Raw genomic sequence first — 16,792 nt, forward strand, 5'->3', positions numbered from 1 at the left:
AGTCGGGGTCCGGTTCCGTTACATTGGTGCAGTCGGGGTCGGTTCCGTTACATTGGTGCAGTCGGGGTCGGTTCCGTTACATTGGTGCAGTCGGGATCAGTTCCATTACATTGGTGCGGTCTGGGTCGGTTCCGTTACATTGGTGCAGTCGGGGTCAGTTCCGTTACATTGGTGCAGTCTGGGGTCGGTTCCGTTACATTGGTGCAGTCTGGGTCGGTTCCGTTACATTGGTGGCAGCGGTGGGATTGTGCTTCCAAGCTGTGAACACGTCCAAACCACCACCGGGATCCAAGATCAGGAAAGGAGACGTCGGTCACCCCAGTGGAGATATGGACCTGGCATCAGAGTTCCCAGGGCTGCTGCGGATCGTTCTTGCACCATACCCCAGGACTGTGTCTGCGGATCAGTACCTGGAGCTCAGGCAGCGGATTTGGGAGGTGCTTTGGAGAGGAGCCCTCCAGGCTGCTGGTATGGACAAGGACAAGTTCTATCCAACCCCAGGGGAACGGGCCAGGGACCATCGGAAGTTATGGATGCCATTCCTGGGAGAGCGACCCCAGGAGCAATGGGTGACTGAGTTGGACAGGCTGGTCCAGCAGGCGATAGAGCTGGATGACCGATATTGGGCTCTGCAATGGTACGGAGAGCAGGAATATTTCGGGGTGACAACAGAATGCTCTCCAGAGGGACATGACTTTGGTGGTCCTGGATTGCTGTGGGAGAGCCTTACAGATCATTTTGTGTTTGGTGATGAAGGAGAACCTACCCTGGAGGACCTGCGAGAAGACAGAGAGGCTATGTTCGGTCTCACAGGGGTCTCAGAGCTTGAACCAGATCTGGAATACCTGCCGATGAAAGAACAGGATCTGGAAAGGGCATACAGGCAACTGCTAGGACATGTTCAGCAGCATGCCCAAGAATCAGCAGTGGAAATTCCAGAGATTGCCGTCCCCAAACCTGAAGAGCTGACAAAAGGGCAGAGCTCTGCTAGCCTCCGCCCAGCACTGGTAACATCTTCTGACGGACAGGAGATGGTGAACCCCGATTTCCAGACACCAGTTCCAGAGACTGGGGATCTGATAGACATCTCTGCTGAGGAGGAACCAGCCGGCGAGCCTCCAGCAGAAGAGCTGACATCAGGTCATGGCGTGGGTGACCTCTGCCCATTGGTGCAGTCGGGGTTGGTTCCGTTACATTGGTGCAGTCTGGGTCGGTTCCGTTACATTGGTGCAGTCGGGGTCGGTTCCGTTACATTGGTGCAGTCGGGGTCGGTTCCGTTACATTGGTGCAGTCGGGGTCCGGTTCCGTTACATCGGTGCAGTCGGGGTCCGGGTCCGTTACATCGGTGCAGTCTGGGTTGGTTCCGTTACATTGGTGCAGTCTGGGTCGGTTCCGTTACATTGGTGCAGTCGGGGTCCGGTTCCGTTACATTGGTGCAGTCGGGGTCAGTTCCGTTACATTGGTTCAGTCGGGGGTTGGTTCCGTTACATTGGTGTAGTCTGGGTCGGTTCAGTTACATTGGTGTGGTCTGGGTCCGGTTCCGTTACATTGGTGCAGTCGGGGTCCGGTTCCGTTACATTGGTGCAGTCGGGGTCCGGTTCCGTTACATTGGTGGCAGCGGTGGGATTGTGCTTCCAAGCTGTGAACACGTCCAAACCACCACCGGGGTCCAAGATCAGGAAAGGAGACGTCGGTCACCCCAGTGGAGATATGGACCTGACATCAGAGTTCCCGGAGCTGCTGCGGATCATTCTTGCACCATACCCCAGGACTGTGTTTACGGATCAGTACCTGGAGCTCAGGCAGTGGATTTGGGAGATGCTTTGGAGAGGAGCCCTCCAGGTTGCTGGTATGGACAAGGACAAGTGCTATCCACCCCCAGGGGAACGGGCCAGGGACCATCGGAAGTTACGGATGCCATTCCTGGGAGAGCGACCCCAGGAGCAATGGGTGACTGAGTTGGACAGGCTGGTGCAGCAGGAGATAGAGCTGGACGACCGATATCGGGCTCTGCAATGGTATGCAGAGCAGGAATATTTCGGGGTGACAACAGAGTGCTCTCCGGAGGGACATGACTTTGGTGGTCCTGGATTGCTGTGGGAGAGCCTTACAGATCATTTTGTGTTTGGTGATGAAGGAGAACCTACCCTGGAGGACCTGTGAGAAGACAGAGAGGCTATGTTCGGTCTCACAGGGGTCTCAGAGCTTGAACCAGATCTGGAATACCTGCCGATGAAAGAACTGCATCTGGAAAGGGCATACAGGCAACTGCTAGGACATGTTCAGCAGCATGCCCAAGAATCGGCAGTGGAAATTCCAGAGATTGCCGTCCCCAAACCTGAAGAGCTGACAAAAGGGCAGAGCTCTGCTAGCCTCCGCCCAGCACTGGTAACATCTTCTGACGGACAGGAGATGGTGAACCCCCAACCCCAGACACCAGTTCCAGAGACTGGGGATCTGATAGACTTCTCTGCTGAGGAGGAACCAGCCGGCGAGCCTCCAGCAGAAGAGCTGGTGTCAGGGATCCCCGCGATCCGTCCCTCGATGGTCCCGGCGCAGGCGCACTGCTCCTCCCAGTACACGGGCACTAGGTCCGGGCCGGCCGCGGCGTTCGAGTTCGCGCATGCGCAGTAGAAGCCGCGGCCGCCCGCTGGGCACCAATGGCAGCGCAGGGCGGGATATTTAAAGGTCCCTGAGCTGTCATTTCGTTGCCTTCTGGTCTTACCTGCATTCCTGATCCTGTGAACCTGTATCCTGTAAGTTATTGACCCGGATTGCTCTTGACCTGCTGATTTCTCCTGCCCAGACCCTTGCTTGCCTGACCTCTCTCCCTGGATGCCCCTCTGTAGATCTGACCTCCTGTTGCTGACCTGGCGTGTGACCCGACGATTCTCTGCCTGCTCCCTTGTACCTTACCGTCCTCTACATTACCGACTCGGCCTGTCTGACTACGCACTTGCTCAGCCATCCATCCATCCATCCCATCAGGGTCACCCGACCTCCTCACATTTGGCTCTCCCTGGTTGGAACCCCTGGCGGACACCCCTACCACTGACAGGTGTGCTCAGTAGAGGCGACCTGGTCTCAGGGTACTACAAGTCCATCCCCACCATCAGGGGCCCTGGTGAACAAGTACCCTGGGGCTTAGATTCCGCGCTCTGGGCACGCCTGACCGGTGGAGTGCTAGTGGTGCCGCTCGGCGGTCCCTCACAGCTGGCCTCAGGGCATGGCGTGGGTGACCTCTGCCCACAACAATCAGCACCGCAGGAGCTACAGGAAGAGGATGCAATCGGCACCTCACAACGGCAGCTTGAGCTGATCCATGGATGGGACTTCGGTCTCCACTGACACAACCCCAGAAAAGGGTCCGGCATTGGGACAGGAGGAGGTCAGCTGTACTTTGCAAACACTGGGGGGTGTCCATCAAGTCAAAGTGGAGGAGACTACAGTCACCACCTGGGTACCCCAGGGATGCCGGACAGTCGGCCCAGATCCCCCACCGCATGATGGAGCCGGCCCAGATCCCCCACCGCATGATGGAGCCGGCCCAGATCCCCCACCGCATGATGGAGCCGGCCCAGATCCCCCACCGCATGATGGAGCCGGCCCAGATCCCCCACCGCATGATGGAGCCGGCCCAGCCACTCTGTCTTCTCTCCAGTGGCTGAGAGGACTTCAGGGAGAAGGACCAGTCCGTACTTCTCCCCAGCGGCGGGTATGTTCTACGGGAGAGGCAGAGGTTGGCTGGGTGAGGAATGCTTTGTGTGGGACCATTTGGGGTCCTGTGTGGGTGCCGGCATTGGGGGACTGGAAGTGCAGACTAACTTCAGAGTCCATCCATCTGGGATCTACTCCTGCGTTAGTCTCCTGCTGAAAAGGGAGATATGTGATGGGAGTGACTTTGGGTGGGGGGCCCATGGAACACAGCTCACTTTGGGTGGGGGGCCCATGGAACACGGCTCACTTTGGGTGGGGGGCCCATGGAACACGGCTCACTTTGGGTGGGGGGCCCATGGAACACGGCTCACTTTGGGTGAGGGGCTCATGGAACACGGCTCACTTTGGGTGGGGGGCCCATGGAACACGGCTCCCTTTGGGTGGGGGGCCCATGGAACACAGCCCCCTTTGGAGAGGTGGGGAGACCCCTGTCTCAGCTCCCCATATCCCTCTTATGTGTAAGTCCCCCTGTGCCTGTTAGGGGTACAGGGGGATCTGTCCTAATATTGGGGGGGGTTGTGGATTGTTTGGTGTCATGTGGTGCATCCCATTGTTCTATTGTGTGTCTTGCTTGGGAGCAAACTATTATGGGATGTATGTGTTTGTGTATTGGCTTGGTGGGGGGTGTCTCTGGTTACTAGATGTGGTTTGCCCCGCCCTGTGTCATTATGTAGGGAGGGGGGATTGCCCCGCCCTGTGTCATTATGTAGGGAGGGGGGATTGCCCCGCCCTGTGTCATTATGTAGGGAGGGGGGATTGCCCCGCCCTGTGTCATTATGCAGGGAGGGGGGATTGCCCCGCCCTGTGTCATTATGCAGAGAGGGGGGATTGCCCCGCCCTGTGTCATTATGTAGGGAGGGGGGATTGTCCCGCCCTGTGTCATTATGCGGGGAGGGGGGATTGCTCCGCCCTGTGTCATTATGCAGGGAGGGAGGATTGCCCCGCCCTGTGTCATTATGCAGGGAGGGGGGATTGTCCCGCCCTGTGTCATTATGCGGGGAGGGGGGATTGCCCCGCCCTGTGTCATTATGCGGGGAGGGGGGATTGTCCCGCCCTGTGTCATTATGCGGGGGGGATTGCCCCGCCTTGTGTCATTATGCAGGGAGGGGGGATTGCCCCGCCTTGTGTCATTATGCAGGGAGGGGGGATTGCCCCGCCCTGTGTCATTATGCAGGGAGGGGGGATTGCCCCGCCCTGTGTCATTATGCAGGGAGGGGGGATTGTCCCGCCCTGTGTCATTTTGTGGGGAGGGGGGATTGCCCCGCCCTGTGTCATTATGCAGGGAGGGGGGATTGCCCCGCCCTGTGTCATTATGCGGGGAGGGGGGATTGCCCCGCCCTGTGTCATTATGCAGGGAGGGGGGATTGTCCCGCCCTGTGTCATTTTGTAGGGAGGGGGATTGCCCCGCCCTGTGTCATTATGCAGGGAGGGGGGATTGCCCCGCCCTGTGTCATTATGCAGGGAGGGGGGATTGCCCCGCCCTGTGTCATTATGCGGGGAGGGGGGATTGCCCCGCCCTTTGTCATTATGCAGGGAGGGGGGATTGTCCCGCCCTGTGTTATTATGCGGGGAGGGGGGATTGCCCCGCCCTGTGTCATTTTGTAGGGAGGGGGGATTGCCCCGCCCTTTGTCATTATGCGGGGAGGGGGGATTGCCCCGCCCTGTGTCATTATGCGGGGAGGGGGGATTGCCCCGCCCTGTGTCATTATGCGGGGAGGGGGGATTGCCCCGCCCTGTGTCATTATGCGGGGAGGGGGGATTGCCCCGCCCTTTGTCATTATGCAGGGAGGGGGGATTGCCCCGCCCTGTGTCATTATGCGGGGAGGGGGGATTGCCCCGCCCTGTGTCATTATGCAGGGAGGGGGGATTGCCCCGCGCTGTGTCATTATGCAGGGAGGGGGGATTGCCCCGCCCTGTGTCATTATGCGGGGAGGGGGGATTGCCCCGCCCTGTGTCATTATGCAGGGAGGGGGGATTGCCCCGCCCTGTGTCATTATGCAGGGGGGGGGGGATTGTCCCCGGAGTGTATATATCTTGTATCTGTGTTACAATAAAGCCGTCTATTTCCTGGTTTCCTTCATGTCTGGTGTGTCTCGTCCTGTATGGTCAGCGGTGGGGTCCGGGGATCTGTGTTCGGATGGGGAAGCCGGAGTCTAATGGAAATACCCCAGTGCAGTCTGGGTCGGTTCTGTTACACTGTGTAGTGGTGGGCTCTCTAGTTCTAGTCCATGTGATTGCCGTGTAGTGGTGGGATCTCTTGTTGTGGACCGTGTGATTGCCGTGTAGTGGTGGGATCTCTAGTTCTAGTCCGTGTGATTGCCGTGTAGTGGTGGGATCTCTAGTTCTAGTCCGTGTGATTGCCGTGTAGTGGTGGGATCTCTAGTTCTAGTCCGTGTGATTGCCGTGTAGTGGTGGGATCTCAAGTTCTAGTCCGTGTGATTGCCGTGTAGTGGTGGGATCTCTAGTTCTAGTCCGTGTGATTGCCGTGTAGTGGTGGGATCTCTAGTTCTAGTCCATGTGATTGCCGTGTAGTGGTGGGATCTCTAGTTCTAGTCCGTGTGATTGCCGTGTAGTGGTGGGATCTCTTGTTGTGGACCGTGTGATTGCCGTGTGGTGGTGGGATCTCTAGTTCTAGTCCGTGTGATTGCCGTGTAGAGGAGGAATGCTAACTCTGACATACAAAGCCATTCATAACTCCGCCCCAAACTACCTCACCGACCTGATACCCAAATACCACCCAACCCGTAATCTTTGTTTCTCACAAGACCTCCTACTCTCCAGTTCCCTGGTCTCCTCCTCCCACGCCTGACTGCAGGACTTCTCCAGGTCCTCCCCCATCCTCTGGAACTCACTACCCCAATCCATCAGACTGTCACGTACCCTCCTCACCTTTAGGCGCACCCTTAAAACCCACCTCTTCAGGGAAGCCTACCCCACCCTCACCTAACAGCCGATCTCCTCCACTCCTCCTACCACTCCATCCCCCACAGCCACTTCCTCCTGTACCACCACCCCCTCCCTCCTAGATTGTAAGCTCCCAGGATCAGGGCCCTCCCCCCCCTCGTGTATTGTCTCATGTCCCCCCCCACTATAATGTACAGCTGAGCACACCTTCTGCCGCCATATAAATCCTCTATAATAATGATGATGATCTGCGGTGTATTTGTGGTGAAGCAGCCATTGAGGATTCCTCCCCTTTGTTGTCCCAGGACTGGTTCTCTTGCCTCCTCCTGTTGTGTCCATGTATAAGTCCCCCTTCCTGCAGGAACAATGAGCCCCTCCAGTCCCTTCTCTAGGACTCTGTTTTCTCCCCAGACTCCATAGGGTGTGTGGGGGGGACGGGGCCCCTCCAGTCCCTTCTCTAGTACTCAGTTTTCTCTCCAGACTCCATAGGGTGTGTGGTGGGGACGGGGCCCCTCCAGTCCCTTCTCTAGGACTCAGTTTTCTCTCCAGATTCCATAGGGTGTGTGGTGGGGACGGGGCCCCTCCAGTCCCTTCTCTAGGACTCAGTTTTCTCTCCAGATTCCATAGGGTGTGTGGGGGGGACGGGGCCCCTCCAGTCCCTTCTCTAGTACTCAGTTTTCTCTCCAGATTCCATAGGGTGTGTGGTGGGGACGGGGCCCCTCCAGTCCCTTCTCTAGGACTCTGTTTTCTCCCCAGACTCCATAGGGTGTGTGGGGGGGACGGGGCCCCTCCAGTCCCTTCTCTAGTACTCAGTTTTCTCTCCAGACTCCATAGGGTGTGTGGTGGGGACGGGGCCCCTCCAGTCCCTTCTCTAGGACTCAGTTTTCTCTCCAGATTCCATAGGGTGTGTGGTGGGGACGGGGCCCCTCCAGTCCCTTCTCTAGGACTCAGTTTTCTCTCCAGATTCCATAGGGTGTGTGGGGGGGACGGGGCCCCTCCAGTCCCTTCTCTAGTACTCAGTTTTCTCTCCAGACTCCATAGGGTGTGTGGTGGGGACGGGGCCCCTCCAGTCCCTTCTCTAGGACTCGGTTTTCTCTCCAGATTCCATAGGGTGTGTGGGGGGGACGGGGCCCCTCCAGTCCCTTCTCTAGGACTCTGTTTTCTCTCCAGACTCCATAGGGTGTGTGGGGGGGACGGGGCCCCTCCACTCCCTTCTCTAGGACTCGGGTTTTCTCTCCAGACTCCATAGGGTGTGTGGTGGGGACGGGGCCCCTCCACTCCCTTCTCTAGTACTCAGTTTTCTCTCCAGACTCCATAGGGTGTGTGGGGGGGACGGGGCCCCTCCGGTCCCTTCTCTAGTACTCTGTTTTCTCTCCAGACTCCATAGGGTGTGTGGTGGGGACGGGGCCCCTCCGGTCCCTTCTCTAGGACTCGGGTTTTCTCTCCAGACTCCATAGGGTGTGTGGGGGGGACGGGGCCCCTCCAGTCCCTTCTCTAGGACTTGGGTTTTCTCTCCAGACTCCATAGGGTGTGTGGTGGGGACGGGGCCCCTCCAGTCCCTTCTCTAGGACTCGGGTTTTCTCTCCAGACTCCATAGGGTGTGTGGGGGGGACGGGGCCCCTCCGGTCCCTTCTCTAGTACTCTGTTTTCTCTCCAGACTCCATAGGGTGTGTGGTGGGGACGGGGCCCCTCCAGTCCCTTCTCTAGGACTCGGGTTTTCTCTCCAGACTCCATAGGGTGTGTGGGGGGGACGGGGCCCCTCCAGTCCCTTCTCTAGGACTCGGGTTTTCTCTCCAGACTCCATAGGGTGTGTGGTGGGGACGGGGCCCCTCCAGTCACTTCTCTAGTACTCAGTTTTCTCTCCAGACTCCATAGGGTGTGTGGTGGGGACGGGGCCCCTCCAGTCCCTTCTCTAGGACTCTGTTTTCTCTCCAGACTCCATAGGGTGTGTGGTGGGGACGGGGCCCCTCCACTCCCTTCTCTAGGACTCAGTTTTCTCTCCAGACTCCATAGGGTGTGTGGTGGGGACGGGGCCCCTCCAGTCCCTTCTCTAGGACTCTGTTTTCTCTCCAGACTCCATAGGGTGTGTGGTGGGGACGGGGCCCCTCCAGTCCCTTCTCTAGGACTCTGTTTTCTCTCCAGACTCCATAGGGTGTGTGGTGGGGACGGGGCCCCTCCAGTCCCTTCTCTAGGACTCAGTTTTCTCTCCAGACTCCATACGGTGTGTGATGGGGACGGGGCCCCTCCAGTCCCTTCTCTAGTACTCAGTTTTCTCTCCAGACTCCATAGGGTGTGTGTAGGGGACGGGGCCCCTCCAGTCCCTTCTCTAGTACTCAGTTTTCTCTCCAGACTCCATAGGGTGTGTGTAGGGGACGGGGCCCCTCCACTCCCTTCTCTAGGACTCGGGTTTTCTCTCCAGACTCCATAGGGTGTGTGGTGGGGACGGGGCCCCTCCAGTCCCTTCTCTAGGATTCAGTTTTCTCTCCAGACTCCATAGTAGGGTGTGTGGAGGGGACGGGGCCCCTCCAGTCCCTTCTCTAGGACTCAGTTTTCTCTCCAGACTCCATAGGGAGTGTGGTGGGGATGGGGCCCCTCCAGTCCCTTCTCTAGGATTCAGCTTTCTCTCCAGACTCCATGTGTGGTGAGGACGGGGCCCCTCCAGTCCCTTCTCTAGGACTCTGTTTTCTCTCCAGACTCCATAGGGTGTGTGGGGGGGACGGGGCCCCTCCACTCCCTTCTCTAGGACTCGGGTTTTCTCTCCAGACTCCATAGGGTGTGTGGTGGGGACGGGGCCCCTCCACTCCCTTCTCTAGTACTCAGTTTTCTCTCCAGACTCCATAGGGTGTGTGGGGGGGACGGGGCCCCTCCGGTCCCTTCTCTAGTACTCTGTTTTCTCTCCAGACTCCATAGGGTGTGTGGTGGGGACGGGGCCCCTCCGGTCCCTTCTCTAGGACTCGGGTTTTCTCTCCAGACTCCATAGGGTGTGTGGGGGGGACGGGGCCCCTCCAGTCCCTTCTCTAGGACTTGGGTTTTCTCTCCAGACTCCATAGGGTGTGTGGTGGGGACGGGGCCCCTCCAGTCCCTTCTCTAGGACTCGGGTTTTCTCTCCAGACTCCATAGGGTGTGTGGGGGGGACGGGGCCCCTCCGGTCCCTTCTCTAGTACTCTGTTTTCTCTCCAGACTCCATAGGGTGTGTGGTGGGGACGGGGCCCCTCCAGTCCCTTCTCTAGGACTCGGGTTTTCTCTCCAGACTCCATAGGGTGTGTGGGGGGGACGGGGCCCCTCCAGTCCCTTCTCTAGGACTCGGGTTTTCTCTCCAGACTCCATAGGGTGTGTGGTGGGGACGGGGCCCCTCCAGTCACTTCTCTAGTACTCAGTTTTCTCTCCAGACTCCATAGGGTGTGTGGTGGGGACGGGGCCCCTCCAGTCCCTTCTCTAGGACTCTGTTTTCTCTCCAGACTCCATAGGGTGTGTGGTGGGGACGGGGCCCCTCCACTCCCTTCTCTAGGACTCAGTTTTCTCTCCAGACTCCATAGGGTGTGTGGTGGGGACGGGGCCCCTCCAGTCCCTTCTCTAGGACTCTGTTTTCTCTCCAGACTCCATAGGGTGTGTGGTGGGGACGGGGCCCCTCCAGTCCCTTCTCTAGGACTCTGTTTTCTCTCCAGACTCCATAGGGTGTGTGGTGGGGACGGGGCCCCTCCACTCCCTTCTCTAGGACTCGGTTTTCTCTCCAGACTCCATAGGGTGTGTGGGGGGGACGGGGCCCCTCCAGTCCCTTCTCTAGGACTCGGTTTTCTCTCCAGACTCCATAGGGTGTGTGGAGGGGACGGGGCCCCTCCAGTCCCTTCTCTAGGACTCGGTTTTCTCTCCAGACGCCATAGGGTGTGTGGGGGGGACGGGGCCCCTCCAGTCCCTTCTCTAGGACTCGGGTTTTCTCTCCAGACTCCATAGGGTGTGTGGGGGGGACGGGGCCCCTCCAGTCCCTTCTCTAGGACTCGGGTTTTCTCTCCAGACTCCATAGGGTGTGTGGTGGGGACGGGGCCCCTCCAGTCACTTCTCTAGTACTCAGTTTTCTCTCCAGACTCCATAGGGTGTGTGGTGGGGACGGGGCCCCTCCAGTCCCTTCTCTAGGACTCTGTTTTCTCTCCAGACTCCATAGGGTGTGTGGTGGGGACGGGGCCCCTCCACTCCCTTCTCTAGGACTCAGTTTTCTCTCCAGACTCCATAGGGTGTGTGGTGGGGACGGGGCCCCTCCAGTCCCTTCTCTAGGACTCTGTTTTCTCTCCAGACTCCATAGGGTGTGTGGTGGGGACGGGGCCCCTCCAGTCCCTTCTCTAGGACTCTGTTTTCTCTCCAGACTCCATAGGGTGTGTGTAGGGGACGGGGCCCCTCCACTCCCTTCTCTAGGACTCTGTTTTCTCTCCAGACTCCATAGGGTGTGTGGTGGGGACGGGGCCCCTCCAGTCCCTTCTCTAGGACTCTGTTTTCTCTCCAGACTCCATAGGGTGTGTGGTGGGGACGGGGCCCCTCCAGTCCCTTCTCTAGGATTCAGTTTTCTCTCCAGACTCCATAGTAGGGTGTGTGGAGGGGACGGGGCCCCTCCAGTCCCTTCTCTAGGATTCAGCTTTCTCTCCAGACTCCATGTGTGGTGAGGACGGGGCCCCTCCAGTCCCTTCTCTAGGATTCGGGTTTTCTCTCCAGACTCCATAGGGTGTGTGGGGGGGACGGGGCCCCTCCGGTCCCTTCTCTAGGACTCGGGTTTTCTCTCCAGACTCCATAGGGTGTGTGGGGGGGACGGGGCCCCTCCAGTCCCTTCTCTAGTACTCAGTTTTCTCTCCAGACTCCATAGGGTGTGTGGGGGGGACGGGGCCCCTCCAGTCCCTTCTCTAGTACTCAGTTTTCTCTCCAGACTCCATAGGGTGTGTGGAGGGGACGGGGCCCCTCCAGTCCCTTCTCTAGGACTCAGTTTTCTCTCCAGACTCCATAGGGTGTGTGATGGGGACGGGGCCCCTCCAGTCCCTTCTCTAGTACTCAGTTTTCTCTCCAGACTCCATAGGGTGTGTGTAGGGGACGGGGCCCCTCCAGTCCCTTCTCTAGTACTCAGTTTTCTCTCCAGACTCCATAGGGTGTGTGTAGGGGACGGGGCCCCTCCACTCCCTTCTCTAGGACTCGGGTTTTCTCTCCAGACTCCATAGGGTGTGTGGAGGGGACGGGGCCCCTCCAGTCCCTTCTCTAGTACTCAGTTTTCTCTCCAGACTCCATAGGGTGTGTGGGGGGGACGGGGCCCCTCCAGTCCCTTCTCTAGTACTCAGTTTTCTCTCCAGACTCCATAGGGTGTGTGGGGGGGACGGGGCCCCTCCAGTCCCTTCTCTAGTACTCAGTTTTCTCTCCAGACTCCATAGGGTGTGTGATGGGGACGGGGCCCCTCCAGTCCCTTCTCTAGGACTCAGTTTTCTCTCCAGACTCCATAGGGTGTGTGATGGGGACGGGGCCCCTCCAGTCCCTTCTCTAGTACTCAGTTTTCTCTCCAGACTCCATAGGGTGTGTGTAGGGGACGGGGCCCCTCCAGTCCCTTCTCTAGTACTCAGTTTTCTCTCCAGACTCCATAGGGTGTGTGTAGGGGACGGGGCCCCTCCACTCCCTTCTCTAGGACTCGGGTTTTCTCTCCAGACTCCATAGGGTGTGTGGAGGGGACGGGGCCCCTCCAGTCCCTTCTCTAGGATTCAGTTTTCTCTCCAGACTCCATAGTAGGGTGTGTGGAGGGGACGGGGCCCCTCCAGTCCCTTCTCTAGGACTCAGTTTTCTCTCCAGACTCCATAGGGAGTGTGGTGGGGATGGGGCCCCTCCAGTCCCTTCTCTAGGATTCAGCTTTCTCTCCAGACTCCATGTGTGGTGAGGACGGGGCCCCTCCAGTCCCTTCTCTAGGATTCGGGTTTTCTCTCCAGACTCCATAGGGTGTGTGGCGGGGACGGGGCCCCTCCAGTCCCTTCTCTAGGACTCGGTTTTCTCTCCAGACTCCATAGGGTGTGTGGGGGGGACGGGGCCCCTCCGGTCCCTTCTCTAGGACTCGGGTTTTCTCTCCAGACTCCATAGGGTGTGTGGTGGGGACGGGGCCCCTCCAGTCCCTTCTCTAGGACTCTGTTTTCTCTCCAGACTCCATAGGGTGTGTGGTGGGGACGGGGCCCCTCCAGTCCCTTCTCTAGTACTCAGTTTTCTCTCCAGACTCCATAGGGTGTGTGGTGGGGACGGGGCCCCTCCAGTCCCTTCTCTAGGACTCGGTTTTCTCTCCAGACTCCATAGGGTGTGTGGTGGGGACGGGGCCCCTCCAGTCCCTTCTCTAGGACTCGGTTTTCTCTCCAGACTCCATAGGGTGTGTGGGGGGGACGGGGCCCCTCCTGCTGCGTCTGTGCTGCAATGAAGGGAGGAAGCAGCCGCGGGGGAACCCCTGGGGGGTTCTTCATCTCACGGAACGCAGATTGCCTTGATTACAAGTGCCATGAAATTCATTAGCACCTTCAGCTATGACAAGAGGGTGGAGGAGCGCGGCGTACGCCTCATCTCCCTGCTAGACGAGACCCCCATAGATCTCTCCCAATGTAGACAGGTCAGTGGGGTCACCCTGCTAGATTCTGGGGGCTTCATATGTGGCCCTGGGGGCCCCTGGATTTCTGGAATTACTAGGCTGATGAACGAGTGGCAGTTGTGATGAGGAGAAGAACGGCTAATAGCTGGTTTTACGGAGGATGATGCTCTGTGGTACCTGAAGATGTCTTCTGTGGCCCTCACAGGTGACAATCTGTAAGTCAGGGACCCCCGGCCAGCATAGCCAGGAACATCTTGAAGGGTCCTAGTTGCCTGGCTGTCATGCTGATCCAAGGGCCTCAATGTGCTTTATCCCCCTGAATCCCCTTCACAGCCAGGAAATTCAATTCTGCAACTCCTTCCATCCTCCATCCAGTGGAGACCCGAGCACCGGGGGGCCACTGACCTCTGTACAGGTGAGAACCTGATGGGGTCCCGCGGTTCAGGGGGGCCACTGACCTCTGTACAGGTGAGAACCTGATGGGGTCCCATAGTTCAGGGGGGCCACTGACCTCTGTACAGGAGAGTACCGGAACTCTTCATACAGGGAACGTTCAGAACCTGATGGGGTCCCACAGTTCAGGGGGGCCACTGACCTCTGTACAGGTGAGTACCGGAACTCTTCATACAGGGAACGTTCAGAACCTGATGGGTCCCACAGTTCAGGGGGGCCACTGACCTCTGTACAGGTGAGTACCGGAACTCTTCATACAGGGAACGTTCAGAACCTGATGGGGTCCCACAGTTCAGGGGGGCCACTGACCTCTGTACAGGTGAGTACTGGAACTCTTCATACAGGGAACGTTCAGAACCTGATGGGGTCCCACAATTCAGGGAACATTCAAAACCTGATGGGGTCCCGCGGTTCAGGGAACGTTCAGAACCTGATGGGGTCCCACAGTTCAGGGGGGCCACTGACCTCTGTACAGGAGAGTACCGGAACTCTTCATACAGGGAACGTTCAGAACCTGATGGGGTCCCACAGTTTAGGGAACGTTCAGAACCAGATGGGGTCCCACAGTTCAGGGAACATTCAGAACCTGATGGGGTCCCGCGGTTCAGGGAACGTTCAGAACCTGATGGGGTCCCACAGTTCAGGGAACGTTCAGAACCAGATGGGGTCCCGCAGTTCAGGGAACATTCAGAACCTGATGGGGTCCTGCGGTTCAGGGAATGTTCAGAACCTGATGGGGTCCCACAGTTCAGGGGGGCCACTGACCTCTGTACAGGAGAGTACCGGAACTCTTCATACAGGGAACGTTCAGAACCTGATGGGGTCCCACAGTTCAGGGAACGTTCAGAACCAGATGGGGTCCCACAGTTCAGGGAACGTTCAGAACCTGATGGGGTCCCACAGTTCAGGGGGGCCACTGACCTCTGTACAGGAGAGTACCGGAACTCTTCATACAGGGAACGTTCAGAACCTGATGGGGTCCCACAGTTTAGGGAAGGTTCAGAACCAGATGGGGTCCCACAGTTCAGGGAACATTCAGAACCTGATGGGGTCCCGCGGTTCAGGGAACGTTCAGAACCTGATGGGGTCCCACAGTTCAGGGGGGCCACTGACCTCTGTACAGGAGAGTACCGGAACTCTTCATACAGGGAACGTTCAGAACCAGATGGGGTCCCACAGTTCAGGTTACATTCAGAACCTGATGGGGTCCCGCGGTTCAGGGAACGTTCAGAACCTGATGGGGTCCCACAGTTCAGGGAACATTCAGAACCTGATGGGGTCCCACAGTTCAGGGAACATTCAGAACCTGATGGGGTCCTGCGGTTCAGGGAACGTTCAGAACCAGATGGGGTCCCATAGTTCAGGGGGGCCACTGACCTCTGTACAGGAGAGTACCGGAACTCTTCATACAGGGAACGTTCAGAACCTGATGGGGTCCCACAGTTCAGGGAACGTTCAGAACCAGATGGGGTCCCACAGTTCAGGGAACGTTCAGAACCTGAAGGAGATCCCACAGTTCAGGGAGCGTTCAGAACCCGATGGGGTCCCACAGTTCAGGGAACGTTCAGAGCCAGATGGGGTCCCACAGTTCAGGGAACGTTCAGAACCCGATGGGGTCCCACAGTTCAGGGAACGTTCAGAACCCGATGGGGTCCCACAGTTCAGGGAACGTTCAGAACCCGATGGGGTCCCACAGTTCAGGGAACGTTCAGAACCCGATGGGGTCCCACAGTTCAGGGAGCGTTCAGAACCCGATGGGGGTCCCACAGTTCAGGGGATGTTTGGAACTTGAAGAGGTCCCACGGTTCAAGAAAAGTTTGGAACCTGATGGGGTCCCACAGTTCAAGAAAAGTTTGGAACCCGATGGGGTCCCACAGTTCAGGGAACGTTCGGAACCTGATGGGGTCCCACAGTTCAGGGAACGATCGGAACCTGACGGGGTCCTACAGTTCAGAAGACATTTGGAACTTGATGGGATCCCACAGTTCAGGGAACATTTGGAATCTGATGGGGTCCCACAGTTCAGGGAACGTTCGGAACCTGATGGGGTCCCACAGTTCAGGGAACGTTCGGAACCTGATGGGGTCCCACAGTTCAGGGAACGTTCGGAACCTGATGGGGTCCCACAGTTCAGGGAACGTTCGGAACCTGATGGGGTCCCACAGTTCAGGGAACGTTCGGAACCTGATGGGGTCCCACAGTTCAGGGAACGATTGGAACCTGACGGGGTCCCACAGTTCAGAGGACGTTTGGAACTTGACGGGATCCCACAGTTCAGGGAACGTTTGGAACTTGACGGGATCCCACAGTTCAGGGAACGTTCGGAACCTGATGGGGTCCCACAGTTCAGGGAACGTTCGGAACCTGATGGGGTCCCACAGTTCAGGGAACGTTCGGAACCTGATGGGGTCCCACAGTTCAGGGAACGATTGGAACCTGACGGGGTCCCACAGTTCAGAGGACGTTTGGAACTTGATGGGATCCCACAGTTCAGGGAACATTCGGAACCTGATGGGGTCGCACAGTTCAGGGAATATTTGGAATCTGATGGGGTCCCACAGTTCAGGGAATGTTTGGAACTTGATGGGGTCCTACAGTTCAGGGATTGATCGGAACCTGATGGGGTCCCACAGTTCAGAGGACGTTTGGAACTTGATGGGGTCCCACAGTTCAGGATAACGTTCGGAACCTGATGGGGTCCCACAGTTCAGAGGACAATTGGAACCTGATGGGGTCCCACACTTCAGGGAACATTCGGAACCTGATGGGGTCCCACATTTCAGGGAACATTCGGATCCTGATGGGGTCCCACAGTTCAGGGAACATTAGCAACCTGATGGGGTCCCACAGTTCAGGGAATGTTCAGAACCTGATTGGGGCCCTATGGCACTTATCACTGCTATGTAACAAACCCACTAGAAGACTTCTATGGGGCCCTCTCTTCCCCCACTCATGTCCCCAACGGCCTGGTTTGCTGTTCTGAATTACGGGTGGTGTCCTCACTCACCCTTCTGGCATGAATGTCATTCTGAAACCCATCGGCAGTTCATGACAAAGGGCAGAATCTTCAGCAGAAGGCAGAGGAGTTCCGGAATACGGTGCTTACGGTATCTACAATTACCCCTAGATGGGGAC

This window comes from Staurois parvus, unplaced genomic scaffold, assembly GCF_062004578.1.
Source record: "Staurois parvus isolate SC_StPar_1 unplaced genomic scaffold, SC_StPar_1.0 ptg001031l, whole genome shotgun sequence".
NCBI lineage: Eukaryota > Metazoa > Chordata > Amphibia > Anura > Ranidae > Staurois > Staurois parvus.